Consider the following 9,136-nt stretch of genomic DNA (forward strand, 5'->3'; position numbering starts at 1 on the left):
GAAGAATTGCCTGCGAATGAGCAAAATCATGCATATGCTAGTTAGTACTAGTCCACAAAGACCAAATAATTTGAAGGCTTTTTGTTATTTCATAAGTGGCTTATTATTTATTTTTTATAACTATCTGGTATTTGGAACCCAGATAACTAATCCAGATTCAGGCCGCATAGGAACCATAACTTGTTATATTTTTTAATAGAAACCCCTTCGCAACTGGAGGGCAGAAGTATAATATACTACTTTGATCCAATAACTTGTTAGGAGTAGGTTTTGGCTATATATTTTTTTACTATCTTCTTTATTGAAATTATAAGAATAATTAGCAGAAATGAACAAGTAAAAAGGAGAAACAAATGACTTCTCAATGTTTTAAACAAGCTATGAAACATTAGATCTTTTTTATACACATGCATTAAAATTTGAATAAGATTTATGAAGTACTAGATAATGAACATGGCATTAAGGAAAATTCTCTACTTGCTTATACCGACTGACTGGAAAGTGTGTTTATTTTTTTCATGATATTGATATCCGCAACCACCCGAGTATATTTCAGACTAAAAGAATATAATTGTTCCTGAAAGTAACTTATTGGACAAGAACGGTATGATTTCAGTCCCTGATGTAGTTCATGTGATAAGATCAAAAGCCTCACTGGACGGAATTCAACAGATTGGCCATGCCCTCTGTTGTCAACCAAGGATATCAATTGGCGTTGTCAAAGATGTTCAAATGCCTGAAAGAACATCAAATTTTTGTCATTAATTTAACCTTTAAAGATCCAAAGCTGAATGTTAGGCAAAGTTTATTTCTATTTGAGTGATTGTACACACCCGGAGGCATACATTCCGTTAGGGGTGTACAAAGTATACCGACAAACCGCACCAAATCGATAAACCGAGAAAAAAACCCGACTAGTAGTTTGGTTTGACTTGATTTGGTATTAAAAAAAAACCCCGATCATAATTGGTTTGGTTTGATTTTAGCTAAAAAAAGTCAAACCAAACCAAACCGAACCGACATTACATGTATTCAATTTTTAAAATATTTTGTACAAAAAAATATTTATTTGTAATGTAATTTATACATATTTCTTAAATTTTTTCGTAGTTTTTTATCTATTATCATATTATTTAAGCTTGAACTTAAAATTTTGAATATCAATAAGTTTTATATCCTATGAATGTTGGTAACTCATATAAAGTTCAAACCAAAACCAACTCAACACTAATACTAACAAAAGAAATTCAATTTTATCACTAGGAATGACAATAATATTGGATATCTATTCTTTAATTTTGCATAATTGGTGTAGAGAGTGAAAATACATAACTTAAGTTTTTTTTTCTTGTCATGTAATTAATACTTATTAGCCGTACTTATTTTAGCATGACTTAGTATTTTTAGATTATGGTCATTTTCTTTATGACTTATTAATTAGCAATATTTGTTTTAACCGATTTTATTATCTTTTGTTGAATATTGTAATACAATGTCACCACTCTTCTCACATTTTGTGTTATTTTCTTATGAAACACCTTAATTATATAGTTGTATCTTACTAGGACTAAAGAAAGATTTGAAGTAAAAGTTATATGTTTTGTATCAAGACTATTCCGAAAAAAAAACCCGAAAAACCCGAGAAAACCGAATAACCTGAGAAAACCCGATGTTAAAAAACCCGAATTTTAGTGGTTTGGTTTGGCGTATAAATTTAAAAATCCGACGCAATTGGTTTGGTTTGGTGTTTAAAAAATCCGAACCAACCTGGTCCATGTACACCCCTACATTCCGTGCATAATAGTCGGTTGTTGGGAATGAATCATCTTCGCTTTTTTTTTTTTTTTTTAAACTGGTATCTGTCAAATCTCCCCAGACCCCACCTGATGGGATTATACTAGGTATGTTGTTGTTCTTTGGTATCTGTCGAATCATGTACAATTTCATGTACGCTTTTATACTCGGGAAGGCATGAGAACATGGTTAGTGACACAGGATTCACACTATCAACAAAAGGGATCATGTAGTAGTCAAACCTTTCATTACTGAATTGAAGTTAGTAGTCTCTTGCTCTTTGACTTCCTACCTCCTCCAGCAAACAAGAATATATAACTGTAAAATGGAGCAATCTGCATCAACAATTCGTTGTGTTGTTTTCAGTTTGATTCATCTTAAATCCCCCACTATCCCGAATTACCAATCCTGACACATAACATGGGTAGATTGAAATAGATAAAACTGGAAAGCACCCAAGGGTGTGACCTAGTAGTTAGTAAAGTGGGAGGAGAACCATGAGATCTCCGGTTCAAATCATAGCGAAAGTAAAAACATTAAGTAATTTCTTCTCATTTGTCTAAGCCTTGGTGGACAATGTTATCTGTTGCTGGTGGGAGGTAGCACGTATCCCGTGGAATTAGTTATTGCTGGTGAGAGGTAGCAGGTATCTTTGTGGAATTAATCGAGGTGCGCATAAGCTGGCCCAGACACCACGGTTATAAAAAAAAAATTGATAAATTTGGAATCAAATATCTCCAATTCGCAGTGTACTAACAAGTTTATGGAGAAATATCTAAGTTCCTACTCCACAGTTATTAATCAGCTTAATTACTCTTAAATGTTTTGGTTTTCTTAAAATAACTACTATCCTTGGCTGTACTGAACGAGTTATTTGAAATAAGATGCAACAACTAAGCTTTAATTGAAGACACATCATATATAAAATGGTTTGTGAGTGACTCACACCACATCTCCAACAGTATGTACTATTGGGGCCTACTCAATTTTACAGACTCACAATGTCTGAGACTAGTGTGTCACATAAGAGAATATGAGTGAGAGAGGATATAGGGATAGCCAAAGAGGCCGAGTGTCGAAGAGAAAAAAATGAAGGGTGTGTTTTGGTATGTTTCCAATTTTCCCATGTGTACAACAATTTTCCCATGTGTGGTTGGTCAAAATGTTTTGGAAAACATTTTCTCCGTAAAAACAAGTTCCTTACAAATCAAGAAAATGACTTTCCTAGTACAAGTAGGAAAAACAAGTTCCATAAATGGCATTCCAAGCTCATTGTCTCCTCCCCATCCCCTAACTCCCCCAACCCTTGGCCACCCACCCCTGACGCCCCATTCCCCACCCCCCGCCCACCTCACATCATAGTGTTTTCCTAAATTACATATAAATGCTCTTGGGAACAATATTTTTTTTTGCTTACCAACCAAACACTATAAGTAAGTAAGAAAACCACTTATTTTCCAGGAAAACATTTACCATATTTTCCTTCATACCAAACACATCCTAAAAGGAAGTAAATCTAGGGAAAAGAAGGATGGCAAAAGGAGATGAGGAGCTGGAACAATGACGATGATTGGACAGAGGCACTGGACTGGAAGGAGAGAGTCCAAGTGAATCGACTTTGGGCTGGTAAATGTGTCCGACTTGTTTTAGCTCCACCCCAAAAAAAATCCGGAAAAAACTAGTCATCACAGAATAGAAAATGTTATACCTTGCAAGGCTTCGAACTTGGGTTGCCGTTGAATACTTGATAGTGCTGCTTTAAAATTATCAAGTGATAATAATCCAGATTTTGTATCCATATGGCACACAGCAGCAAACCTAATGGAAATTAACATACGATGAGTTCTAATTTAAGAGAAAAAAAAAAATAGATGTTTGATACAGCACTGTGAATGCATAAATTAGGTAATTCAAGGATAGGTAGACTTACAGAAATCTCAATAGATGGTTATAAGTTGAATCAGAATTGCATAACGACTCAATGACGTCTTTGAATTTTTCATAGTATTCTAATAAATGTTAAAGGATACTTTAATATCTGCTAGCAGAAAACTTATCACAATTCGTCAAATATAGCAAATTTGACGCTTGTTTTTATGTCTAACCTACAAGAGACATTTTCAAAAGGAAACCAACTATTTTAAACCTTTTCTTACAAGAGAACGATAAATATCTGGAGAATCTCATTTAGGCTTAGCACAAATGAGTGCTTACCACTGTCACTCTAATTATTCTTGTCGATTCCTCTCTCTTTTCAACTTTTCCTGGTCTCCTGCAATCATTTCACTTGTATTCATTTATTGACAATGAGAAGAGTAACGAGTGAAAAGGATACAAGAAGCCTTTTCTTATAAGCAGCTACATAATGGGGAGGAAGGCCTGGCTCCGCTAGCAGTAGTAAAGCGTGCTGCAAAATTTCGATACACAGATTGTCAGTATATATAAAATTTCCTGAAGGCAGTAAATCAGGAACTAAGGCATGCAATGAGAAGTTACTTTTGCAAGTCTTCCTGTGAAGGGGGTAGAAACAACAGCTTTCTATGCGAGAAACGAGACCTTACTCTCTTCTCTAAGAGTTGATCAGCATCCTGCACAACACAAGTTTTAGCACTCTTAATTTTACTCAAAACTTCAGTAAGTTCTCCACTAGGGCTTGTTATATGTAGTCAAAGCTGATCTTGTTCACAAGCAATTCAAAATGAGATAATATTTTTCTCGAAATAGGAAAATAGAAAAAAGAAAATGAGCATGCTCATTTTGATTTTCAAGTCCCAAAATACAAAAAGCAGTCTGGTCATAATGATGCTGAGGAATGAATAGTTCATAGAGAAATAGAACACGAGACAAAAATATTAATGCTAATACTGAGGAACATACCAATCTGCAACTCACACCAATGACAACAGCTTGCGAAGTTACAGACTGCATTGCATCTAGCAAACTATAGAGTAATCGCTGTTTACCCTGCAAATTGCAGATACACCCAATCCTGAAAACTTGACATATTTCTCATATTTTTCTTCACTATATGAGAATCTTACCTGTGTAAAAAGGTCAAACTCATCCAACACAAAGATAATGGTCTTATGAGCCAATCCACAATCCCTGATGAGAAATTACATTATAATGAGCACATGCACCAGGAGAAGAAAACGAGTACATGTTCTCTAAGAACAAATTTAAACATTCTCGGGCACTTTGGAAAGAGTCTTTTCTCTTTTGGCGATACGGAGTCTTTTCTCTTTTGGCGATGCATAGGCAAAAAAGCAAAGAAGGAAATTACAAGCCATATAGACACATCTTAACATGGAGTTATCATCAAATGAAGCCTGTTAAAGGAAATACATGATGTCCAGTTGATGCCTTTGGTTAAAATGTAAATTGAAATCATAATTAGTATGGACACAGTACCATCGTTGAGAAAACCAATTGATTTTCTATGCAATCTCCTGCAAGATGAAATAACTATATCAAAAAATGGATACAGAGGTCAAGGACAACATTATGGACAAATATCTAAAACAAGAACTGATATGTAACACCCTTTGTTCAAAGAGGTATATATTTTAACCGTTCCAAGGAAGATAAAATAGTTAAACCAAAAGTAGAAGAAGATGCAGATGAATCCGGTATTTAGTGCATCTATATTTGAATATTTTGATAATGCTAACAGAATTTGCTTGGATACACTAAATATCCTCTTGGAAAGTGAACTCTTGCTTAATCAATTCCTAGATATCAATCTGTAAGAAAAGCAAAGGAAGTGATAATTTATGCACAAAAGTTTCAATTGACTGTGGTCTCTCTCTCTTCTTGATTAGGACGAACCACAACTTTAAAACTTGGGGATAATGGGTCTGGCCCTCTATCCTCCTCGATTTACATACCAGGCTTAGTTTGTATGACACAGGGCTTGAACCTGTGACCTAAGTCACATGTGCCTCAACCTTTGCTACTTGAACTAAGACCTGGGGGCAACTATTCCGGTACAATTTCTGCTTTCAAATAATGTTTATTGGCATGTTAAGGAAGTTGCAAATTATTCAGAATTTCACACTACGCTTGCATAACCTATCTTGAATTTAGAATTTCAGCTTTCTTTTTGTTGCATAACTCTACCAGAACAAAGAGCTGATTTCTAGAGCCAAATCAAGTTTAAACACAGATATAAAACCACAAAAAGAAAAATCTACCAATGAATCAACCAAAAAACAGCATTTATTCAGTTGATCTTTTTCCTTCTTAGATGGTAACACAAACCAACTAGAACAACCATCGTTTTTTTTCTAATGTCAGATGGTCCAGTGAAAAATCATTAAGTCTTAGCAAATTGTTCGAGCGGTTATTGAGGTAAACTCTTGAAAGTATGAACAATCTGATACCTAAATTTACTGATTGGATCTAGGTAAGAACATATGAAAAGGTGTAAACATTTTAGGTATGGAACAAAAGTGCCCACACTGCAACATATGTATAAACTCTTATAAGGAACAGAAATCCAAACTGTACAAAAGAAAATTAGCTGAAAGAAGCAAGATTGTATTCATACCTTTACAGCACAATTGTCCTCACTGTGCAAGAGTCCATTTAGTTTAATCTGTCATCAACGTAGCAATTACGTTAAACAAATTAGTGACATTTATTTTGGAACAGAAATATATCACTGCCAAATCATATGCTAAATCATTACTGCAGATCATGTCCGGATACTCTTGCAGTAAATCCTTGATAACCATCTCTAAAATCTGACATAAACAATAATTTACAAAATTAATTACCAAATCAATTTACTTATTTAACCTAACAGTGAAATAAAAAGACAAAGAAAACAAGAAGAGAGGCAATGTAACAAAACCATAGTGTATTGAAATAGATAATTGAAATTACACGTACAAATATAAGAGTTCTACTAGTAATCAAATCTTCCAAGGGAAGAAGAACATAAAAAAGGAAGAAGTGAGGGAGGTTAAGAAACTAAGAAAAATAAAGAGACAACTTCATAACATAACCCTAAGGGAACATTTTCTCCTCTACTTGTAGCCCTCTCACATGCTCCTTTTAGCCAGGGTCCCAAACATAATTTGCCAACTCTCCAAACGGGTCCTCCACAGTGGCCACATTCATAACAACACTCCCACCCTCAATAAGAACCTTGCCCTCCAGGTTCGGGTTAAGAGCAATGTAGTAGCACGCTCCCCACTAATTGTCTACATATCAAAGTCTTTTATATGGCCAAAGAAGTATATTTGCCACAACAATAACATTAAGCACCCAAACTTTATCTGGTCATCAGTGGAACCCCCAAGGACAACCAAGCTCTTGCACAATGGCATCAACGACAGCAACTTCAACGTCAACCATTTAGTAGCATCAGGCTGTCCAAACAGTGTCCTATAGGACATTCCATATTTGCATCACATTTGCAATTTCTTGGCCAATGATACCATATCCAAACCCCACAAATCCATATAAAATAGCTTTATAAAAGTAAGCAGCAATTCTTTGAGTCAATGAAAATATACATCTTGGCTTTTCGAACTCAAATGCGTCACAGAGAAGCACTCTAGAAGCTATTTGCAGACAACCAATAAACTCTTGAGATTCATAACAGGCAAACAAAAACTAAATTTGTGCGAAAACTCAAGAAAATAAAACATAAAAGTCTAACTAACCGCAACTTTTCCGCAACCACGAGGGCCAGGAAGTAAAGCTGAGTTGTTACATGCTTCAGTTACTGAACTTGACATTATATACTTCAATTTACTGAAAGAAATAAGAGCTAAACGCAATTACACATAAAGGGGTATTGAATAAAATTCTTGAAACCCCACTTTCAAAATAGAATAATTGTTCAATTTGGAGTGAAAAAAATCAAGAAAGATGTGAATAAAAATGGGAACTTTTTCTCTCTCTCTTTTTTTCTTTTTGTTACCTGTAATTGCTATGAGGGGTGTCAGAAAAAATGGTGAAAATGAAATTGGGATTGCAAAATCTTGTTCTGAGCAGAACTTGACCTTGCTCTGCTGGATTTTCAACACCGATTTTGGTCGAATTTTTTTACAGAGGGAATTTGGATTGGCGGGAAGGTGGCGGCAGAGAAAAGGACTGTATAAAATGAAGGGCAAAGGGTCAAATATACCCCTTTACTTTAGTTAATTAATCTAACTTTACCCTAAAATCCGCAAAAAGTGATCAAATATACCCTAAGTTAATAAAACCCCTTGTACTTTGCTTAAGTGTAAATCCCCAGTTCAGTTAAAATTAACCATTTAATTAAAAATAGCCAAGTCCCAAAAATTGACCAGCCCCGACTCAAAAAGTATAATCAACCCGGCCCAAAAAATATATTCAAATATAGCTGCACATTTCTTATTGAACTTGGAATCAATGTTCTTGTACCGGAAAGTTAGCATCACTTCCCAATTAGCATTAAGAAAATGAGTGAATCTTAGAAATTAAGAGGAGTGTTATGTTGGATGCTAAATTTGGGATTACAAAATTGTCCAGGTAATGGTGTGACCAGGTAATGGAATGATTTGCTTGAACATGGAAACTGAAGTTAGATATGCAAGTTTCTTGGAGACTAAAAGACTGCTATGGCTAGTGGCATCCATTTTTCTTATGGTTTTGATGATTCAGTGATATGAACTGGAATTTAAGACGGCTTTGGAATGAATTGAATGACCCTAAAGATGGGAATTGATACCTTCTTGAACAGATTCACTCGAGCTCAAAATGAATAATGGAATGACAATAGAAATAGGAAATGAATTCTTATTTCATTGATGTCAAAACATGAATTATACAATGAAGGAATTGATCTATATAGCTGAAACTAGGCGGGAAATGCAGTTACAGTCGAGTAACTGATTTTTGGAATTGTGGCACATCCGCCTGTCAACTAACTTCCCACGCGCCTGCTAACTGATTCTAACTACTTTCTTGACAACTAATCAATTAACTAGTTTGGCCAGCTAATTATTCAGCTAATCAACACAAAATAAGAGTGAATTTACATTGAGATCATATCAATACCTTCCTCTTCAAGCATCCTTGTCCTCGAGGATTGAAATGAGGAAATTTCGTGGAGAATTCATGCAGTTCTTCCCATGTGCTATATTCCAGAGCAGAGTTCAACCATTTAACCAAAACTTGTGTGATTGCTTTGCCCCTTCTTTGGGCTAATTTCCTGTCAAGAATAGCTTTAGGAGCCAATAAGATGTGACCAGAGTCTGAGTGAACTTCTGGCAATGTGGTGGATGCAATATGAGAGCCTAACTTCTGCTTCAACTGAGAGACATGGAAGGTTAGGTGAATTTTTGACCCACTAGGCAATGCTAAA

General features: G+C 35.2%; 2 long non-coding RNA genes across 5 annotated transcripts; one reads left to right on the plus strand and one right to left on the minus strand.

The window, feature by feature from the left end:
- Positions 1-429: 429 nt before the first annotated feature.
- On the minus strand, positions 430-7,263 carry LOC132067587 (uncharacterized). 4 transcript variants are annotated; one of them, XR_009417179.1, is made up of 10 exons: positions 6,485-7,263; positions 5,206-6,391; positions 4,836-4,899; positions 4,672-4,758; positions 4,291-4,382; positions 4,130-4,201; positions 3,725-3,803; positions 3,503-3,612; positions 2,037-2,129; positions 430-736 (listed from the first exon to the last, which is right to left on the minus strand). It is a non-coding gene; the product is annotated as an uncharacterized LOC132067587 (long non-coding RNA). The 4 variants fall into 4 exon arrangements; XR_009417181.1 differs by lacking the exon at positions 430-736 and having other exon boundaries at positions 1,998-2,112; XR_009417178.1 differs by lacking the exon at positions 430-736 and having other exon boundaries at positions 1,998-2,129.
- LOC132067589 (uncharacterized) lies at positions 1,792-2,755 on the plus strand. The gene is made up of 2 exons (XR_009417182.1): positions 1,792-1,919; positions 2,031-2,755. It is a non-coding gene; the product is annotated as an uncharacterized LOC132067589 (long non-coding RNA).
- Positions 7,264-9,136: the final 1,873 nt, after the last annotated feature.

The sequence above is a fragment of the Lycium ferocissimum genome, chromosome 8 (assembly GCF_029784015.1).
Source record: "Lycium ferocissimum isolate CSIRO_LF1 chromosome 8, AGI_CSIRO_Lferr_CH_V1, whole genome shotgun sequence".
NCBI lineage: Eukaryota > Viridiplantae > Streptophyta > Magnoliopsida > Solanales > Solanaceae > Lycium > Lycium ferocissimum.